Source organism: Lithobates pipiens, unplaced genomic scaffold (assembly GCF_037356315.1).
Source record: "Lithobates pipiens isolate NorthernLeopardFrog02 unplaced genomic scaffold, aLitPip1_a1.2 Scaffold_23, whole genome shotgun sequence".
NCBI classification, from domain to species: Eukaryota; Metazoa; Chordata; class Amphibia; order Anura; family Ranidae; genus Lithobates; species Lithobates pipiens.
The window spans coordinates 100,445,749-100,465,199 of record NW_027507785.1 but is presented as its reverse complement, the minus strand read 5'-3'; the positions used below and the strand labels follow the sequence as shown (position 1 = coordinate 100,465,199).

General features: G+C 42.9%; 1 long non-coding RNA gene across 2 annotated transcripts in view; it reads right to left on the bottom strand.

Annotated features, from left to right (window-relative positions):
* LOC143927767 (uncharacterized) overlaps positions 1 to 19,451 on the bottom strand; it is a 64,614-nt gene that overhangs the window by 27,953 nt on the left and 17,210 nt on the right. Inside the window, exon 3 of one of the 2 annotated variants that reach the window (XR_013262318.1) lies at positions 6,613 to 7,090. The exons of the other annotated variant lie outside the window; for it this stretch is intronic. This is a non-coding gene — a long non-coding RNA (uncharacterized LOC143927767). Of the gene's footprint in view, positions 1 to 6,612; positions 7,091 to 19,451 lie in introns of those variants that run through there. 2 annotated transcript variants of the gene reach the window in all.

Below are 19,451 nucleotides of genomic sequence, written 5' to 3'. Positions count from 1 at the left end.
AAATGCTTTTTAGTCTACTAAATTGTGATTTAGGGCTGGTTTCGGTTGTATAGTGGGGACAGTGTGTGCAAGTCGGCATCCCCAAGAAAGAGGTTTTGCATCATATATTTGTCTTCTCCTCCATTTTGGAGGAGTCCCACCAATAGTATTCTTCCCATTAAGTTATAAGCAAGCTAGGAGCGGTGCGACATCACGTCCTGAAGACGCCAACCCAGGCAAAACATATGTAGAGGATCCACCACTCCAGGTCGTGATCCCACATCCCACTCAATTCAGAAGCGCTGTTTGACCTTCCTGTAAAAAGGGGTCATCATTTTCTGGTGCGTGGCAACCTATTTATTGAGCACTCGTGGTGAAGAACTAGAAGTTTATTTTTTTGAGCATCACATTTTGTGATTCCTCACACATGGACTTTCTAGCTTGCTATACTACAGGGGTGCCCAAACTTTTGAAGAGCGAGGGCCACTTAAGCGGCTTGGTAACCAGTCACAGGCCACAATGAGCAGAGCAGGTGGATGACAGGTCCATGCAGAGCAGACACAGCCCACTCTACTCTATGGGTCCTCCGATCCGCCCAGATGGAACGGGATTGATCCCCTTGTTTTTTGTAGCGAATCAGATTGAAGGTAGGCGGGTGTAAATGGACACAAATCTGTTTACATCTGCCGTTTCATAGAGCTGAATGGAGGATCCAATTGGGTCAGGCCGATTGTGTGAAAAGGGGCATTTCACACTAATGCAGCGCACCTGTGTCTTTCCTGCCGGTTAGCTACACTTTGCCATAGATTTCTATTATATCCTGCAGGTGTGGTGCACGTTCTGAAAGCTCACCAAACCCGCAGGTAATAACAGAAGTCTATGGCTCAATGCAGGCAACCTGCAGATCAGTTTGAAAGCAGCCCAGTAACCACTGCGCACATATGTCCATGCATACACTGCAATTTTAGTAAAAACCGACCTTTAATAAGAGTCTTCCATTCAGGTATCGTCTGCTGTTGCGGTCCCAGGCAGAGTGCATTTGGTCTGTGGCAGGAGATGGCGCTATACAAGAAGCATCAGCTTATATAGCTCTGCTCCACAGCAGCTTGCTTTACCAGCTTCATTAACAACGCAGATGGTCTGGGATGGCGGGTCTGCAACCCATGATCTGGGCTTGCCAAGCCACCATCCCACAGAAGGCGGTCAGGGGCCTCATGTGGCCCCCGGGCCACTGGTTGGAAACCGCTGCTATACTGTGTATATTTATATTTGCAGTTCATTTTATATTATTTACTGAACATCACTAGCGCCTCAACCTTTAACCAGTTCCCGACCAGCGCACGCCGATGTACGTCGGCAGAATAGCACGGGCAGGCATATTAGTGTACAGGTACGTCCAATCTTTAATGCCGCCCTGCTGGTCGGGACCCCGTGAGTCCAGTCGCGCATCCCGCGGACTTGATCGCCGCAGACATACCCGTGATCGTCTCACGGGCCGGCTGAACGGAGACATGCCGTTGTAAACAGCATCTCCCCGTACTGCCTAGCAACAAGTGACGCTGATCTCTGCTCCCTGTGATTGGAGCAGAGATCTGTGTTCACTAAATGAAAGCCCAGCCCCCAACAGTTAGTAACACACCCTTAGGAACACTTAACCCCTTCACTGCCAGTGTCATTTACACAGGAATCACTGCATTTGTATAGCAGCGATTGCTGTATAAATGACAATGGTCCCAAAAATGTGTCAAAAATGTCCGATGTGTCCGCCAATGCTTATTGCGATTGTTTTTACCAAAAATATGTAGAATACGTATCGGCCTAAACTGAGGAAAATAATGTTTTTTATATATTTTTGGGGGATATTTATTCTAACAAAAAAGTAAAAAAATAATGCATTTTTTTTTCAAAATTATCACTCTATTTTTGTTTATAGCGCAAAAAATTTAAACCGCAGGGGTGATCAAATACCACCAAAAGAAAGCTCTATTGGTGGGAAAAAAAGGACTTCAATTTTATTTGGGAGCCACGTCGCATGACCGCACAATTGTCAGTTAAAGCGACGCAGTGCCAAATCGCAAAAAGTGGTCTGGTCTTTGGCCAGCAAAATGGTCCGGGACTGAAGTGGTTAATATATTGTTTGCAGATTTCGGTGACTTGTTCACTCTTAAAGGGGTAGCTTTTACTATGTTTGTTTGCTGATTTTACAGGGCACCATTCATTGATTTGTATTCTTTCAACTTTATCAGTGCCCATCAATGCAGCCTATTAGTGCTGCCTCACCAGTGCAGGGAGCAGAGAGAGGAGAGCCGGCCAGATCATCACACAGAGGGATTGCCCACTGTGACAGCTTTGATTTGAATCACCTGGTTACCACAGTCATACAAAGTCCCGCCTCCTGGATTGGCTTCTATGATAGACATCACACTTCCCAGCATTGGACCAGTGTTCTGTCTATCAAAGAAGCTGGTCCAGGAGGCAGAACTTTGTGGGACTGTGGGCAACGGGCGATTCAAATCAAAGCTGTCACAGCAGGCGATCCCCGCTCTGTATGATGATCCGGCCGGCTTTCCTCTCTTCCCCTGGCCAATGACTAGGCGCTTGCCCTCCTCCCTCTCAGGTAGCCCCACTCTCACCCTCAAGATTTTTTCCACTTACCAAATGTGAATATATTTCAATAAATAAAATATTTATGATCATAAAATATGATTTTTATTGATCATAACATTTTTTATATTTGTTATATATACACTGTATGTTATATGTCTCTTGGGCTTAGTATACAATAACCGTCTCACGTCTGCACGCCCACTATAAAATGGGATGACAGGCAGTTCATGAAGTTACACAAAGGTACATGAAGATTGTTGTGTCTTCTGTGCTTTAATGAGCTACGGAATACACAACACATCAGGGGCAGTGCCAATTGTCAAAGGATGACACACTCATTGGCCTGTCAGTGAACACAGGGAGTGTCTTTAAGGGCAGATAAAATAAAAAATTGAGTTTTGACTGTTTACATGAAAACCATGGGCAGTAATCGCGATATCAAATCGAATCTTTGACAGGATAATCTTAATGAAATCGAATTGAGACCAGTGAAGACACGTACACGCTCTAACAGCTACACAGCCCTATACGAAACAAACTATGATGCACTGTGTGATCTGACACCCAGCATGACCCTTTTCAGCAATTTGAGCTACAGCAGCTCTACTATTGGATCAGACTACACGGGTCAGTCTTTGGTGCTCACGTGCATCAATGAGCCTTGGCCACCTATGACCCAGTCATCGGTTTTCCTTCCTTGGACCACTTTTGGCAAGTCCTGACCACAGCAGACCAGGATAGTCCAAATATATAATCTCCCGTGCTTGAGTGTAATCAAATAATTGATTAATGGTGTCAGAATAAAGACAAAACTGCACAGATCATCAAAAGCCATGCTTACAGTACCAACCCATCACATTTTTTGTAAATATTTTATATCTTCATGTGACAACACTGAAGAAATTGCACTTTGTTACAATGTAAAGTAGTGAGTGTACAGCATAAGTGTAAATTTGCTGTCGCCTCAAAATAACTCAACACAGCCATTAATGTCTAAACCGCTGGCAACAAAAGTGGGTACACCCCTAAGCGAAAATGTCCAAATTGGGCCCAAAGTGTCAATATTTTGTGGCCACCATTATTTTACAGCACTGCCTTAACCCTCTTAGGCACGGAGTTCACCAGAGCTTCACAGATTGCCACTGGAGTCCTCTTCCACTTCTCTATGATGACATCATAGAGCTGGTGGATGTTAGAGACCTTGCACTCCTCCACCTTCCATTTGAGGATACCCCACAGATGCTTAATAGGGTTTAAGTCTGGAGACATGCTTGGCCAGTCCATCACCTTTACCAAGCCAGTGGTCATCTTGGAGGTGTGTTTGGGGTCGTTATATTGGAATACTGCCCTGCGGCCCAATCGCCAAAGGGGAAGAAATCATGCTCTGTTTTAGTATGTCACAGTACATGTTGGCATTCATGGTTCCCTCAACGAATTGTAGCTCTCCAGTGCAGGCAGCACTCATGCAGCCCCAGACCACGACACTCCCACCACCATGCTTGATTGTAAGCAAGACACACTTGTCTTTGTACTCCTCACGTGGTTGCCACCACACACGCTTGAGCCCATCTGAATCAAATAAGACCACAGGACATGGTTCCAGTAATCCATGCCTTTAGTCTGCTTGTCTTCAGCAAACTGCAGGCTCTCTTTTGCATCATCTTTAGAAGAGGCTTCCTTCTGAAATGACAGCCATGCAGACCAATGTGATGCACTGTGCAGCCTATGGTCTGAGCACTGACAGACTGACACCCACCCCCTTCAACCTCTGCAGAAATTATACGTCTATTTCCCAAAGACAACCTTTGGTTATGACGTTGAGCACATGCATTCAACTTTGGTCAACCATGGCAAGGCCCGTTCTGAGTGGAAGCTGTCCTGTTAAAACGGCTGTATGGGCTTTGCCCACTGCACTGCAGCTCAGTTTCAGTGTCCTGGCAATCTTCTTATAGCCTAGGCCATCTTTATGTAGAGCAACAATTTTTTTTTCCCATGTCCTCTGTGTTCTTTCCATCGAGGTGCAATGTTGAACTTCCAGTGACCAGTATGAGAGCGATAGCTCCAAATTTAACACGCCCACTCCCCATTCACACCTGAGACCTTGTAACACTAACAGGTCACATGACACCAGGGAGGGAAAATGGCCAATGGGGCCCAATTTGGAATTCACTTAGGGGTGTACTCACTTTTGTTGCCAGCGTTTTAGACATTAATGGCTGTGTTGAGTTATTTTGAGGGGACAGCAAATTTACACTGTTATACAAGCTGTACGCTCACTACTTTACAGTGTAGCCAAGGGTCATTTCGTCAGTGTTGTCACATGAAAAGATAATGAAAACAAAAAATGTGAGGGATGTACTTACCTCAGTGTTCCCCCAAAAGAATTGCACTCACCTCATACTTAAGTTTGGTTAGAATAGGCTTTTTAGTCACCCTGGACTAACAGATCATGCTTTCCTCCTTGCTGCTCCATTGATGTTCCTCCATTGTGACTCGGTATATGTGAAAACAACTCCAGATAGCGCTTATATGGTTTTAAAAATGTTCAATTTATTAAAAAATGTGCATAAAAAAAAAAAAAAAAAACTCAGTTGGGTGCTCCAGTACACCAACTGTATACAATGTATATCAATATAAAACCACAATGCTGCAGCTACTTTGTACCTCTCTGAAGGAGAAGAGTGTCTTGCCAAAAAATATCTGCCCACACCTACGCGTTACATCACAGGGTCACATGACTCATCAGGGGGACTTTTTATGCACATATTTTAATAGATTGAACATATTTTTAATCCGATAAGCACCATCTAAAGCTCTCTTTTCATATATACTGAGTGCCCCCCCCCCCCCCCAATTCATGCACGGTACATACAGCATTGTTGGTGACACAAGCGGCCGACTGGGTAAGCATAGGGTGGCTGGAGAGGGTGAACAATTATATATTTTTGGTATATTAAAGTCCAATATGGATTTGGTGTTATGTATAACATGTATAAACATTACTGATTGAATTTTGTGTCTTTCCATGTAGTAAACGTTTTAGTAGTGTTCATAAATCCCCTGAAGAAGCCCCAAGTGATGGAACATGTCGGGACTATACATTACACTACTAAACCTTGCTGTGAATACACCAGTTTGATCATGGAAAAGACAGTTGTTTAATTTTAATATATGGATTTTAATGATTTACCAGTAAAATTAGCTTTTTTTAATATCTTACACATTTTCTATTACTTCTTGGCACCGATAAAATCCCACTAAATGTCTCTTGTATTGTGAATATCCCAGGGATGTGGTGCTTAACAAACATGTCACCTAACCACATTAATATAAACAGTATAATACAACTGGGAATAAAATTTCCATATCACGATCTTTTGTGAATCAAGAAGGTTCTGTGTTCAAGGTGGCATCTCCTATCTAGCGGGGTCTTATATGCTTGGGGGGGGGGTAACCATATCCCAATATGACTATGGTGTGCAAGTCTTTCACATACAAATAAGAACAAAAGACATTTGTTTTATGCACTCCATTTATTGAAATATTCAGAACAAGCTAAAAAAAGAACAAAAAAATAAATAAATAAAAAAATTAAAAAAAAGTTGCTCAAGATAAAAGATCTTTCAAAATACATGGAAAGTGTTATCTATAGTAATGAGTTACAGTAATTCCATTCACAATTCTTAGGTTAAAAAGGTTTTAAAGGCATTCATCCTGTTGCTTTAGTAAACCCTAAGAAAGGCAGCGGGTTGTATAGTTATCTCCTTCTGGGCAAAACTGCTGCCCTAAAACTATGCAACCTACTACCTCTTCCTAGAAGTCCCTGAAAGTGGTCCCAAAAAGTATGCTGGCTTTCTAAACACAAGACAAAGTCGGTGCTTATTTAAACAGATTTCCCAAAAATCGATTTTATGGTTTCATAGTCATGCAAGCCAAAAAGTGCTTTTCTGTAATTGTCCAGCAGAGGGCACAAACTGACTGATATTCTGCTTAAAAAGCTTACTGGAGCGAAAGAGATAACACAAGTATGTTGGAAGTCTGCGCCTCAAGGAAGGCAATAGATTGTATAGTTATCTCCTGAACAAGGTAAAAATCACTACCTTACAACTATACAATCTACTACCTCACCCCGAAAGAGCAATATTTAATGAAACGTAGCATCTAATACAATCTAGGAAGCACTAGTCATTTACATTTAAAAAAACAGAACACAATCCTTTTGCATTTTATTCAAACACAATACGTATATGAAATGTAAAGAAATATCTTGAAGGTGAAAAGGCGAAGTCCTGATGAAGTCTGCAGCTTTAGGAAAGACAGTAGATTGCATAGTTATCTCCCAGTGTTGGGTGTGACCCTAAAACTAAACAACCTACTACCTCATCCCACAGCACAGAGGCCTCCAACATGGCGCAGTCCACCCGTCTTCTTAAAACATTGTGTATGACAATTCAGATAACTGGACTTAAACCTGAGAAGGGATTCTGCTTCTTGAAATACACTCCTGTAAAATAATAATTCTAATTAATCCACAGTCCTAAAAATACATCAAGGGGGAAGTTTGGGACTTTAGATGGGGCACATAAATGTACCTCCAGCCTGGGTACAAGTAAACAAAAAGGGGGAATTTGGGACTTTGAATGAGGCGATTGGCTGGTTATGGTTTAAGAGACATGTTTAATAACAAATACATTACAAATGGTACACACACACATATATATATATATATATATATATATATATATATATATATATATATATATATAAAAAAAAAAAAGAGTAATGTCATATGAAAAACCATGCATAAGTGGCATGGACAGCATAAATGATGCATAAATATAAACAGCAAATGATAATGCAGACATAGTAATATTGTAAACATGCATGTATAAAAACACATTTGGCAGCATGTGGCAATATTGAATGAATTGAGTGTAGATTGTGTTGGTAGAAATGAAAGGTGGTAGTTCTAGATAATTGCTGTAAAAGCATATTAGTTACATCCAAAATACTGATGTGTTTCGTATAAAAACACTTCATCGGGGGAGGATGCAACATAGTATTTACAAAAAATGAAATATGGTTAAGTCTAATATTGGATAAGCATAACAGGAGAACAAAATGGTCAGTCCTGAGTACTTACACACAGCAGACCACAGTGGCAAATGGCAAGTATGGAGCCAGGGCCCAGAAGGTGTCTGTCCCAGGAGCCAAGGTGGTCTAAAGCCCCATATAAGCCGGGTGCACAAGCAGTACCCCCATTCCTTGCCAACTTAGCTAGGGATGTTGGCATCAGGTACAGGCAGAGTTCGCTGTCCAGGCTGAGACCCTTCCCTGCATTTGCCGTGCTAGTGCAACATTGGTGGGAGCTCTTGTGCGTGTGGAGCGTATTTAAGGCATGACCCTGAGCACAGTTCTCTTTGCTGCACACGTGTAGACGCTGCAATCTGTAGCTGTATTTGCTTATATGCACACATCTAAAAAGTTAATTGCCTAGCGATCCCATTACAGTGTTGCTTTCTTACTCATCTACTTCTTCTTGGTAGTTGGATTCTCTTACGGTGATGTGTATTTTTCTCACCACCCATTTTTCATTGGCGTTTATTACCATCCTCCTCACGTGCACTTGTGTTCACCCTTTTCATTAGATCACCTGGCCTCATCTCATTTTCACAATCTTCTTTTTCTTTAATCGATATCTTATTTATCCATTGTAGACCCCATTGGCTGCCATCACTCCTGCTCATCAATTCAACACAATATGAAGATTGGCAAACTGCTTTGGGTGTATTGCTTGTGCGTCCTGCCAATACGGGGCTTTAGACCACCTCAGCTCCTGGGACAGACACCTTCTGGGCCCTGGCCCCATACTCATCATATGCCACTGTGGTCCACTGTATGCAAGTTCCCAGGACAGACTGTAGATGTGGTCAGAGACTGCAGACATTGGAAAGAGATCAATGCAGCCTGCCTGTGCCTCACCAGTGCCCATCATGCAGCCTGCCATAGTATGTCAGACAGGATCAGGACAGGGCAGGGCAGGGCAGTGTTAGCTAGGCAAAGCCAAGAACAGTGCTCTATCTATGGAGGAAAGCTGTCAGCACACTGCGTTGAGGAGCAGCTTGTCTGTATGATCAGAGGGAGGAGCATTATCAGTGTGCAGCACCGCAGAGGTTAAGAGTGCAGGACTTATTTGACATGTTAGAAACAGTGTAAAGTGCAAAGAATTATTGCGCTACACTGAAAAGAAAGTAACTACATACGAAAGTGACAAAAATTCATAAATAGAAGTGGGTGAAAATGTAGCGCTAGTGGGAACACAGTACTGATAAACTGTAAATATATGAACATATACACGAGTGACACAATCTAAACAAAATATCCCAATTGTAAGTCAATAGGAAACTATTAATGAATCACAAGCGGGTCAATCATAAGCGGTGGTGGGTACACCCCAAATGAAGGATTGTTCATATAAGGAGCCAGGAACACCAGGGTTATTATCCGTAGCAAATAAAAATGAGTGGGTACTCTTACTGGAACCAATGGACCTGGATATCGGCGACACCAGGTCGGACAGGCGTGGGTAACCAAAACCTCGGTATGACAGGAACAGTTCGGAGGATCTTGAAGCGTCAGAGGGACAGGAGCAATCCGCTCATTTTTATTATTTGCTACGCATACTAACCTTGGTGTTCCTGGCTCCTTATATGAACAATCCTTCATTTGGGGTGTACCCACCACCGCTTGGGATTGACCCACTTGAGATTCATTAACTGTCTCCTATTGTCTTACAATTGGAACATTACGTTTAGAGATTGTATCACTCATGTATGTTTACACAGTTTGCCAGTACTGTTTTCCAACTAGCGCTACATTTTCACCCACTGTTAGAAACAGTGAGCACACTCAGGGAAGCTTAGCAAAAAAGGAATGAAGATCTATGGGAAATGACACAGAAGTTTCTGCTCCGTTGGTACTCGACTCCCTACCGTATTGCCAAAATTTTCTTCCCAGCAGTGTATATCACTATAGCATATACTATGGTCAAAACCTCATCTCTCCACATACCGGCCACTAGTCTTTGATCTCATCACTCAAGTAATGCAGCTGGCCAGCCCATGACTCCAGGTATGGCACTTTTCTTTGCAGAGATATAGTTCCACCTGCTGTTGGAACCTTGAGTCATTCTCTTGGTGGCACGCCTTACATTAACTAGGCACTAGAGAGAGACTAGCACTCAGAGCTTAACCACTTCAGCCCCAGAAGGATTTACCCCCTTAACGACCAGGCCATTTTTTTGCGATACCGCTCTGCATTACTTTGACAATTGTGTCGTTGTGCAATAATTGAAGTCCTTGTCTCCCTCCAGCGCCATCAAAAAACAAACAAAAAAAATTTTGAAAAATTAAATATTTTGGCAAGAAAAATCCCAACAAGCGTATATTGTTTTTGTTATATTGGTTTGCGCAAAAGTTATCGTGTCTACAAACTATGGGAAAGATTTAGGGACTTTTTTTTTTTATTACTAGTAATGGCGGTGATCAGCATTTAGCGGGTCTGCAGCGGACAAATTGACCACCAAATTATCAGTGTTCCTGATTAGTAGGAACCAGATCTCTCTTCCCCTGTGACAAAACGACTGCCTGCCTCGTTTACATAGGCAGACCGCCGCTTTGTCATTCCCCCGACTTTCGCAGGAGGCCTGCAGCCATCGCTGCCGCTGGACCTGCCGATTGGCTCCCACTGTGTTCAATCAAGTGCGAACGTACAGGTACGTTTCACGCAGCCAGGCCGCCCTGTGCGGTCCAGAAGTAGTTAAGCGAGGCTATAAGAACTATACACGTTCATGCCAACTACAAATTACGCTTTGCTTTATCCAATGGAAATCCAGTGGAAAGCACCATATAGCCTTATCCCCCTGGAAACTTTGGCTAGAGTGGTATAACACTTGTCATCTACTTGCGTCATCTGATCACTGAAAGCTGGCCCAATGAGATCCAAAAGTAAACATACCCAACACACACACACACACACACACACTTCCTTGTTGTATATGAATCTGCATTAATGGTCAACGACACAGGTTCTTGACTTGTCCTTACGTTTACTTGTATTTTCTCATGAACCGTCACTTGTTGAGATGTTGCAATGTTTGTACAGATTTATATGTACACGAGTACAGTGGTTCTCAACCTCAGTCCTCAAGTACCCCCCCAACAGGCCACGTTTTCAAGTTTTCCTTTGATTTAAAGCACCTACGCAAGAGAAGAGTCAATGGCTTGGTATTTGACAGCTATTTTATCTAAGAGAAAATCCCAAAATATGGAGTGTTGGGGGAACTTGAGGACCGAGGATGAGAACTACGCTAGCATAAAATGACGGTTTTACGATTACTAAACATTGTCGCTTTTCTATACTTATGTCAGTTCTTTTCTAAACAAATCCAATACAGATTTATTGAAAGTAAAAAATGGGCCAACCTACCCACGATGTGTGCACCCAATGCACATACACAGATCAGCGTCTCCACTACACATCACAGTCCCCTCCCTATCGAGATCTCCTCTTGACGAGTGTCCACAGCTCCCCCTTCACCCTTTTCAGTGTTCTCACACTTCCTTGACATCAACCAACCACCCCACCCTCAACAGTACTGTCCTCTGCCCCCATTTACATTATCCCGGCACATTACAGTCTTTGGTGCGACCCCCGAAATCAGTTCTCAGCTCCCCCACTTCAATGTCATCTGCCCCCTATATTGCAGCCCACGGGCTACTCCATGTTTAATGTCCTCAGACCCCAATTTCACTGTCCTCAGCACCCCCCTCCTCCCAGTTAATATCCTCAGAGCCCCCCCCATATTAATAGTAAATAGATAAAAGATCACGCAAATGAGGACGTGCACACTCCTCAGCTCGTTTTCAGCTTTTGACACTAGCAACCTCACCCCCTTTGACTAGTGTCGCCCCCGTGTCTTACCTGACAGACCAGAGAGCGGCACAGCATGTCTGGCTGGAGGGCAGGAGTTGCAAAATCCTAGCAGCCAATCACCTGCTTGCTGACCTCAGGCAGCCGACATCCTCCATCCAGAAATGTCCCACCTTCCGCAGGGGAAAGAAAGGCTCCTAAATGGCGGTAAAGCAGCAGTCCGAATGGAACAGTGACATGGTCCACATTTGGACCTCAGTCCGCCATTTAGTGATGCCTGATATAAACCAAACTGAAGCCAAACCCTAGCTAATTTTATCCCAAAAGGATCACCAGATGAAAATAAAAGTCTAAAAAAGAAAACTAATACAACCTTCATATCCAAGAATTGGCAAGCTGCAATATAATAGGAGGTTTGCTTTTTTCGCTTTCAAGTAAATGTACAGATTTACTTTAGTTTGTTTGGGCCAAGCTGGCAGAAAAGATTTCCTACACAGACAAACTTCTGCAAAAAATTCCCCAGGACCGATGGTCCCTAGGTCCATCTCCTTCACTAGGCAGAAAAAAAATAAATAAAAATAAAATAAAAACTGAAGCTGCAGGAAGCAGGCTGGGGGGTTGTTACTGGCCCCTGGGCAGAACTGTGAAGTTCTATTTTTTCACATGTATAACATGTTCTGCCTAGTCCTCTCCTGAAGGTGGCGTAACAACCCTATGGTCAAGAATTTGGAGCCGTGTCAGTCAGTCAGTGAACGATAGAGAAAACTGTATTTAGCCTCCGCTACATGCAGTATGGTGTTCCATGTGTGAGGTGTGACCTTCCTGGCTCACGCCAAGAAAAAAAAAAAAAAAAAAGTCTGAGCAGCACTCATCCATTCATAGGCAGCTTTGTATTCAAACGAGTCAGATTGTGATATCATTGGCCTGTCTCTCCAACTCAGACAATCCGAGGAAGCTTTGTACTTGTTGACAGAATAAAGCTGCCTATGAATGACTGAGTGGTGTTCAGACTGACTATTTTGATGCCATTTTATTCCAAGTATACGATGGAAGGTCCCTCCCCACACCCGAACAGTGCTGTATACTATAGCTATGGCTAATTACAGTTTATACAGCACCCCCAGCAGGTGCACGTTAGTGTAGGAAATAGTTCTTTGGGCTAGCTTGGCTGAAATGAACTATTTCGAGTGAAAGTAAAGCGTGTGCAGGTGTAACCCTGTCGATGGCAAAAAACAAAACAAGGTTCCCAAAGCGCATGCGCTACAGGCTTCCCACAGCCACTTCAGAGTGTCTCAGCAGGTTTTGGCTACATGGGTGCACACTCATGAATGCACAGATGTCTTATAACCATCACTCTCAGAGAGACATCAGCCAACCATGGATCTTATAAAAGGAGTTCCATCATCAACAGCTTCAAGGTTACAGGCATGGTGCTTGAATACAAAGGGGATCCATTTTAGATCATACTAAAAAGGCAACAAGACACAAACGTAAAACCAAAATTCGTTCACTACAACCTCTCAAAACCCCGCTAATACAAAATTAAATAAATTGATATAGAGTCCGTGCCAAGTTAAATATAGAATTACCTGTACCCAAAGAGGAACTTTGTATACATTTTATGTTGTGTGTAAAGTCAATTACAACATAACCAACCTTAAATGTAATCTAGAATGGAAATTATGACTGGAAATTGATCTCTAGTTTAAAAAAAAAAAAAGCCACTTTTCGGAACAGAGGGGAACAGTTAAAGTATGTCCAACGCCAAAGAATCTCCTTTTTTCAACAATGCAGGAAATTGTCAACGCTCAGTCAGGTCTTTTTTGCCTCCAAATGTTCCTCAGACTTTCCTTCACTTCTTGCCCTGTACACAATGGGAAGGGAGCAGAAATCTCTCCAAAGTGAGGAAAGTCCAGGCTTTAGCTGGCCAAAGACAGTTTGAATCTTGGCCTGCTCAACGAGGACTGGCCCAGATTCAAACCATGGGCACAGCTGATTGTACGCAAGTCTATTCACTTATCGACTTGGGTACAACATGTTAAATTTTTCAGATGCAACTGCCAGCAGCTATAGCTCCGTGGGTGGGATTCCCCCACTGCCTGCCTATGTTGATTGGGGAATTGAGCAATAGTAAATGAGTTACCTTAGTCATCACTGGAATAAGTGTGCTCACTGGAAGATTTCCCCCAATTCCTGTCCTGGTGACAACTCACATATTTGAATCTGTGATCACTTTTTAGTCCTACTGATATTGGAGGATGGAAAAAAAAAAAAAAAAAAAAAAAAAAAAAAAAAAAAGGTGAATCTGCCCTGGGGAGGGGCACAGCCCGCAATAAAAAGCTGACAGAGGTTCTAAACCCACTACAACTATCAGTACTTTAGTACCTACCTGTGACATGTTCAAATAGGATATAGGTCAATAATATTTTCACTACTTGGGGGGGGTGGGAGAGCTGAAAACGACCATGTAAGAGAGGTTTATTATATAAATATTAGATTAAATTTGTCAAATATCCTCTACACTGCACTCACATATCCATTTGCTTTTTATAAGCATAAATTGTATAGTCTTTGATCATATACATATATATATTTTTTTTTCAAGCTGAGCTTGCTGAACTAGTGTGTGTGTGTATATATATGTATATATATATATAATATATATATATATATATATATATATATATATATATATATATATATATCACACACACACACACACACACACACACACAGTTCAGCAAGCTCAGCTTGAAAACAATACATTCTATGGGTTATCCCATCATTTCAGCAGTAATTTTGAGAATGACAATTATACTACTTGACAGAGAAACACAAAAGGGAGAATCTACATATTCATGTATGAAGTGGTCATAAAAATATGAAAGCAACCATGTAAAATCAAAAAGCTACATTCAGGCAAATACAATAACTTAATGTGCACTCAGCTTTCATTAAAATATTAGTCGGTCCCTGTAATAGAAAAACAAACACCACAGAACAATATTAAATTGCTATATAAAAATAGAACAGCATTATACAATAGGCAATAATTGTTCTCTATACAGCAGCTATAGCAGGCTGGAGACATTTCTAAACAAAGCCCACCAACCACCACATGAAGTACCTCCATCGCATGTTAATGCCTAGCAGGAATCCAGTCACTGATAAGGACTACTGGAAAAGGAAGACAATCCCATCTCAGAAAGACAAAAAATAAATGTATTTTTTGTGCAAAAAAAAAAAAACACAACACCACACACAACAATCAGCCTGGTATCAAATGAAAGCATTGCTATACTATCTGCTTTTCAAAGGGGACCATCTCCTTTAAGACGGAAACGGTCTATTGACAATACATTAATACAAAATCGGTCATTTAGTATTCTGCCAGTGCTTGGCTTATATCCCAGACAGCCTTTCACTAGCTTGTATGCCTATCGTCAAAACCTAATCTAATTTTTTTTTTCCAGTATTCCAGCACACAGATGGGTACAAGCAGTTGGTCCAAAATGCCCAAAACACGGATAAAACTGGGGAGGGGGGAATGGCACTGGGACAAAAATCTGAAGCCGCTTAAAGACGCTGGCACCGGGCCTATAGAGATCAGACACTGGTTTCTGCAAACTGAGAAAAATATTCTGCAGGGAGAGGATGACACAAAATAAACCCCGTGCCTATCCAAGAACGCTTTTGGCATTCATTTGTTTGTTGTTTTCCCTCATTTCGTTTACAGGAACATTTTCCTCCAGCTACGGCACAATGGTATTGGTGAGTAAGCGAGGCTTGGTGTCCAAAAAGGGCTGGTGAAAACCGACGATGTTAGATCACTTCACTGAGTCAAGGAACATCACTGGCTGAGTCGAATAGAGAAAGCACCATACGCAGGACAATCTGTTACATGAATGGCTAGCGCTTCCGAGATTACTGTATGGTGTTCTGACTAGCAGCTTCCTTTCGGGGGTGGGTGTAAAACAGCACAGCCATGAAGGATAAGGCTTCATGATCGTTTCTGACCTACCCACCCTGAACAAAGGACAAACTGCGCCAATAGGTTAATAATATTGTATGCTAGGGATTACGATTATTAAAGGACTTGGGTCTTAGGCAGCAAATTTATATTATTTTTTTCCCCTTTTTGCTCAATATTTTGTAAGAGTCTGAAGACCGGCATGGATATATTAGAACAAACATGAAACTGCATCAGCAAATTTAAATCTTAGAAAAAAAAATTAAAAATTTGAACAAAAAGTTGCTTGATTCTAGCTTTTAGTTTTCATTATGACTGCATAGTAAATTACACATTCGGAGCTTTTCCTTATGACCACATTGTATGTAAATCAGTAAAAGTACATTGTGCCTTGTGTACACAGACTAATGTAAAGTTTTATTTTTATTTTTTTAAAGGGAAACTGCCACAATACCCACTCAGGGCACACAGATTGCGTTTTTCTGACAGACCACCACATTGAAGTTATACTCCCCGAACCACAGAAGCTCCCCTCTACAGGAGTGTCAGAGCTTACCCAGGTGGAGGATGTCGCTGTCCTCTCCACATAATGTTCAGGCCCGGTGACTGGCCACTCAATCACATGCGCCTCCATATCCAGAGCCACAGCCCTGATCCAGCAATGGAACAAGGACTTCAACAGAGCAGGGAGGCAGACTGGTAAAAGTAACTTGCTAAAGGGGAGGGTTAGACTATCAGCAGGTAAAGTCACAGTGTATCTAAAAGAAAAACCTGTGATGAAGGAAACCTGGAGACTGCCACGGCAGACCTAAAAATGATGGCTGCCTGGCAATTATGCTGCTCATTTGATTTCAGCATTGTCTCAGTCAATTTACGTGGAGCAGGCATGCATCCAGAAAAGTCAGACAAAGGAAAAGTCAGACAAAAGGCCAACTCCTGACATGCATACTTGTTCCAAGTCCATAAATAAGGCAGCCCATAGAGGAGTCCGTTTTTCGTTTAACCAGCAGGTTGAAAAAATAAAAATAAAAATAAGATAAAACTCTCAAATTCCCCCAGTGTCACACTTACAGTGGTTGTAAAGCCACCAAAAAAAAAAAAAAAAAAAAAAAAAACACGCATACCTGCAAGACAATGAGCTAGTTTGCATAGCATACTAGCTCATTATGAAATACTCACCTTAGATTGAAGCCCTTACAGTGGTCCTGGCACACTGCTCTGCGCAGCGACATGTCTCCCGGAGTTATTTCCAGGCATCACGGGCTCTGGCGCGACGATTGGCCAAAACTGCAAAACCGGTAAACGCCACATCAGCCGAAGCAACGGCATGAACAAGCCATTGCTTCAATGCGCATGTGCCCATGACAGGGGATATCTCCTAAACCGTGCAGGTTTAGGAGATATCCACGGTAGCTACAGGTAAGCCTCATAGGCTTACCTGTAGTGAAAAGTGGTTTGTAAGGGTTTACAATCACTAATGTAGACGGGGGAATACTCCCCACTGAGCTGGAGGCTTCCCCACAATCAGAATACACTGATCAGCATTGATACAGTGTATAGCATGCAGCACTGATCGAGCTGGGAAAAATCCAACAGGGTGGTGGTACAGAAGTTTATCAGTAGATGGATTGAAATTTGTCCGGTTCTTGCTGAACAGGCCAAATTTCAATCCCTGTATGGCCAGCAACTAACACGTTCAGACTGGCAGGTTAGAAATAGCAGCTTTCTTACATCTCCTGGAACTGGTTTCCAGACTGGATGCACTGTGCACATAGGCAACTCTAGGTCTCATTCCCGCTGGCAGCATCAAACCTGCATCTATAGGACATTTCATGTAATGATTTTTCCAATGACATCTCCACACTGCATTTTCCTGCTTTCAATTAGCTGCGCTTAGAAAAACTAGAATTCTGTGGGTTCGGGATCAAATTAGAAACCCATGCACAATGCCAGTAACCCTAAAAAATGCAGGAAAAAAATAAAAATAAGTGACCCGAGAGGCATAAAAGTATATACGTCTAGCATCACGTCACCTGCATGTATAAAAGCTAAATACAGGAGTGCCAGTGTGAATAAAGTCTTGCAAAATTCCTTATGATGTAGTAAAACTGCACTTTGACAACCACCGGCATTTTTGAAGATTCGATTTTAAATCAGGTTAACTCTAGAAAACAAAATTTTAAAAAAAGTCAGCAGCTAAACACTGTAGCTGCTGACTTTTAATAAAAACACTTACCGTATATACTCGAGTATAGGCCGACCCGAATATAAGCCGAGGCCCCCAATTTACCCCCAAAAAACTGGAAAACTTATTGACTCGTGTATAAGCCGAGGGTGAGACATGGCTGTCCATCCCTGTGTGTCCGTCCATCCCTGTGTGTGTGTCCGTCCATCCATCCCTGTGTGTGTGTCCATCCATCCCTGTGTGTGTATCCATCCATCCCTGTGTGTGTGTGTGTGTGTATTCATCCATCCATCCATCCCTGTGTGTGCGTGTGTGTGTATCCATCCATCCGTGTGTGTGTGTGTGTGTGTGTGTGTGTGTGTGTGTGTGTGTGTGTGTGTGTGTGTGTGTGTGTGTGTGTGTGTGTGTGTGTGTGTGTCCGTGCAGCCTTGTGTGTGTGTCCAGCCTACCTGTGTCCCAAGCCTCCGTCCCGAGCCGCCGTCGTCCCGAGCCTCCTCTGTCCCGTGCCTCCTCTGTCCCGTGCCTTCTCCGTCCCGTGTCGTGCCGATGGATCGCCGCTCTTCTCGGCGGCCATTCTACGATTCAAAAGCTGCGCCTCCGTCCTCCGCCTGTGATAGGCGGAACACTCAATTTCCCAGCAGCCTGTGTTCCGCCTATCACGGACATCCTCTCATACTCGTCCGTAGTATGAGAATGAACGGATGTCCGTGATAGGCGGAACACTGACTGCTGGGAAATTCAGTGTTCCGCCTATCACAGGCGGAGGCGGAGAATGAGGCGCGGCTTTTGAATTTTAATGTCCGCCGTCTGTCTGCTCGATACGCTGATCGAGCAGTCAGACAGCGGTGACTCGAGTATAAGCCGAGGGGGCACTTCCAGCCTCAAAAAAGAGGCTGAAAATCTCGGCTTATACTCGAGTATATACGGTACCTGTCCAGGGATCCAGCACCATCCTCACCCGGGCTAGTTCTTCACTAGCCTTTGGGTTCCCGGCGCCTGCATCCTACTATAACTGTGGGTAGTCAGCTGTGTTGCTTTTGGCTCCACATGCGCAAGTGGTGCTGCACTTTGCAAATGGAATTTGTAGCGTGCCCCAAAAGACTGCAGGGAGGGAATAGGAGAATTTCTCCTGAGATTGCCTAGGCGATCTGAGCAGAAGAGGGAGCAGGTACCTGTCAAAACTAGGTACCCCCTTTCCCTCTAACCACCCCCCCCCCAAAAAAATAAAATATAAAGTCATCAAAATGTGGCAGGAGAGAAGAAGTGGAGGAATTAAAGCATAACTTCCCAGTTTGGGTGGATTTCAGCTTTAAGTAAAAAGTCTCAGTGAAGTCTTAGAACTATCAGAAGCCAAACAAGACAGGTGAACAGAGAATAGGATGGAGGGAAGATGGACCCAGCATGCTAGTTAAGACCATCCTACCACTCAGGAGCAACTAAATTTTGCATCATGACAAAGAATGAAACGAGTATAACCTAGACTCCAAAAAGTCTAGAGTGGATTCTACAATGCCATTCAATGGCCACTTCTGCATACATCACATATTAGCCTGACATAAGGATTCCCTGACAAATACTTGGATAGGAGAATGAAAAACAAGAGCACTAGTACACATGAATTATGCACATCTGTCCCTAGAGATACAACATGCAGCTAACTCAAGATGCCATCTATCTAAATCAGTGTCTTTATTACAAACCAATTAGGACTCGCAGGCTTGAACATGAAAGAGCTTAGTTTGTTGCCCATCAACCCTTCGACTGTACTTATTTTACATG